A 3,766-nucleotide genomic window follows, 5' to 3' on the forward strand; every position below is an offset into this window, starting at 1 on the left:
TGAAGTAGTATAGTGATACTCATTAATTAACATGGTGTTTTTAAAATGCAATTGGTCACACATGTTCTACAGTCTATTCTTTGTAGTGAGTTGGTCTCCATGGCTACAGACTTTCAGAATCACTAGTTCACTTTTAGTCAGAAGATAGATCTTCCTGTGTCATTTTGCCTATTAGATTCATTTAGATAGTACACTATTATGGGCTATCGAAAGTGAATAGGGCCAGTGCCCTGGCTCACTTGGTTAATCCTCCATTTGCCATGCTGGCATCCCATATGGGTGCCGGTTCTAGTCCTGGTTACTCCTCTTCCAGTCCAGCTCTCTGCTGTGGCCCAGGAAGGCAGTGGAGGAGGCCCAAGTGCTTGGGAGGAAGCACTTGGCTCCTGGCTTCAGATTGGTGGAGCACTGGCCGTGGTGGCCATTTGAGGGGTGAACCAACGGAAGGAGGACCTTTATCTCTGTCTCTCTCACTGTCTATAACGCTACCTGTCAAATACATAACAAAAAGAAAAGAAAAGAAAAGCAAATAACAGAACTTTAAATGATTGCTTCAAGATTACTACACTATGGAATTCAAGGGAGATGTTTTTCCTACAAAAATACTATTGTAAGTAAAATTGAAATTTATGTTTTTACGTATAGTAGGTGTTACTTTTGTAACCATTTTGAACTGTATACACTACTGAATTTTGGCAAAGCTGTGACCTTTTGTTGACTAACTTCATGTTCTGAGTTACAGTAAACCAGAAACCATGTATGAAGTCATAATATATTTATTCTGGCATACGGGATGCAAAGAAGATTAAGTTTGGGAAATCCAGTCCCTAAAGCCTATTGGACCAACAGCAGCTCCTCCTGTGACATGGTGTCATTTGCAAGCACCATGGTTTCAGGGGACTGGACAGGGACCATGTGTACAATTTTCATAAACGACAGGAGCTTGGTTTACCATTCTGAGCTTCTGATTTTGTGGCCTTTTCCCTTTTGCAAGACACACCGGGGGAGCATTTCAGGTTAGGCAATCACCCAACAAAGGCTGATTAAGCTCAAGAAGGAGGAAGTTACCAACGCAAAAGTGGCACCCAGGGGGCCAGTTGATGCTCACCAATTGCCAGAAATCTGGGGTGCTAGATAAGCATGCAGAATTTTATATTTTATTTCCAGCCACAGGTCAGCATCAAAGATATGGCCACAGAAATGCATTGTGTCGCCTCGTTTGTTATCTACAGTCCAGGAAAGAAGGAGTTGTGGGCCTGTGCTCAGAGATTAGTGCAAAGGGAGGAGAATAAGATAATGCTGCCTTCACCCGTGGTCCCCATTGGGCCCCTGGCAGCTGTGCCAGCAGCTGGAGTTGTTGTTCTTCAACTTCTCTTCCAAGGATGCCTGTGTAGTCACTGGGCAGAGGGTTATGTTACGAGTCATTACATAAACCAGAACTTTATTGGGACCTTGCTATGTCATGCAACTCTTACCACAATGCCTTTAGGGCGCCAGAGACAGTGTGCCTTGTCATTGGGAGAATTGGGGTGGAGTGGTATACTTTTGTCATGCTTGTACGCCTTGCCTTTTTATAGAATGCAAATGAGATGGCTGGATGTGAGTGTCTGGATATTATCCTAGTGTCACTACCCGGTTGCATGGACATGGTTTTCTCAAAAACATGTGGAAATGGCTTGATTTTTTATTTCTAGGGGTTTCTTTGTGTCCTTTCTAACTCCACCAGTTTATTTGGATCACAATCTAGCTTTATTGTTCCTTTGCTTTCAGACACTTCTCTCATAAGTTTAAACATATTTGAATTGCAAATGCCAGGGAGATCTTTTTTTGTTTTGCGTGTTAAAATTGTGGTGTGTGTGTGTGTGTGTGTGTGTGGTGTGTTGGAGAGCATTTTTCTTGCGGTGGTCTATACTTTGTGAACTCATGTCCCAGTGGGGATTGTTATTTTGTTAAGAGTCCAGGGTGCTGGGTTGTAGACATGTTTCCGTAGAGCCTGGCAGGTGCCTGAATACTATCTCAGGGTCATGGCCATTTTTGTGTTAATTGCTCCCCTTCAGAAGATTCCAGCACATAGAAGATAGTGTTAACTTCCTCTCACACACAGGACAGACTTAACATTTTCCGCAGGTCTCTGTAAAAGAGGTTTCTGCCCTGGGCTTCTTCGTCAGTGGGTGGCATTTCCCAGCCTTCTTTGCCTTTGCTCTCCGATTCCGACGGAGTTCTTAGTTTTGTCTTCTTTGCAGAAAAATCACTTTCCTTGCACCCACCTGACATTCCAGAAGGGTCTTTGGAACTGTCAGGTGGAGGAGAGTAGGGAACAGAAGCCATCCGAATCTCCTGGCAATATTCTGATCTGAATTGATCAGTGTTAACGCAAGCCCTCGCGGTAACTTTTTTTTTTTTTTTTTTTAACAAAGCGTTAGCTCCCTGGAAAACGGATGTAGAGGGACAAAGCTTACAGAGTGTTGTCTGAGGAGTGATTGTTGCCATGGTAACTTGGGAGTGGCTTTATTTAAAGTCTGGGTGGAGCCAGCCCAGGGCTTTGCTCACATTGATTGGAGAGAAGGAGAATGAAGGAAGTAGGTGAGGTGCAGAGCAGGCTGTGAACTTGGGTCTTCCGCTGGCGATTGCACAGGTGCCCAGAGCAGATGGGGCCCTGGGCAGAGGCTTCAGTGGGTGGGGGGAGTGGCAACAGCATCTATTTCTTTCTGTGCCAGTGGGAGAAGGCCCTTATTTCCTGCTTTTCTGTATTTATCCTCGGAATGAGAAATGATAACATTCAGGATCTGCGCCCTAGTGTAAACAAGGGAGAAAGGGAGCTGACGCGATCCAGGGGAAGTTAGGCGCTATCTCCAGTGTTTTTATTCTCAGAACATTCAATGTTTGATACTGAGCACGTGCTTAATATATCTAATATGCTATCCAGGAGTGTGTGTGTGTGAGAGAGAGGGAGAGAGAGAGCACACTCCTGGTTCTATTATACTTGGGGGTTAGTCATTAGTAAACAAGAAAGGAAACTTCATTCAACCAAAAAATAATTGTGATTTCCCTACCATTTCCAGGTACTTGTCTTTTTTTTTTTTTCTTTAGTAAACTTATCATGGCCAGCACTGTGGCGCAGTAGGTTAAAGCCCTGTCCTGCAATGCTGACATCCCATATGGACGCAGATTCAAGTACCGGCTGCTCCACTTCTGATCCAATTCCCTACTAATGTGCCTGGGAAAGCAGCAGAAGATGGCTCAAATGCTTTGACCCCTGCACCCACATGGGAGACCTGGAAGAAATTCCTGGCTCTTGGCTTAGGCCTAGCCCAATCCTGGTTGTTGCAGCCAATTGGGGAGTGAACCAGCAGATGGAAAACCTCTCTCTCTCCATCTCTACCTCTCTCTCTATAATTCCGCCTTTCAAATAAATAAATCTTTAAACAAAAAAATAAACTTTTAATTCTATTTTCTACCAACTTTAATAAACATTTTTATTATTTATCAGAAAGAGAGAGAGCGTGCACATGCTAGCTGTTGTCTACTGAAATACACTTCAAACGCTTGCAATGACCTCTGCTGGGCCAGGCTGAAGCCAGGAGCAAGAACTCAATCTGGGTCTCCAATGTGGGTGGCAGGAACCCAAGTACCTGAACCATCACTGCTGCTTCCTGGAGTGTGCATTAGCAGGAGGCTGGAATTGAGAGTGGAGGGGGATTTGAACCCAGGCATTCTCTGATGTAAGACATGGGGCTCCCAAAATTTTTTTTTTTTTTTTTTTTGATGA

Source organism: Oryctolagus cuniculus, chromosome 16 (assembly GCF_964237555.1).
Source record: "Oryctolagus cuniculus chromosome 16, mOryCun1.1, whole genome shotgun sequence".
Lineage (NCBI taxonomy): Eukaryota > Metazoa > Chordata > Mammalia > Lagomorpha > Leporidae > Oryctolagus > Oryctolagus cuniculus.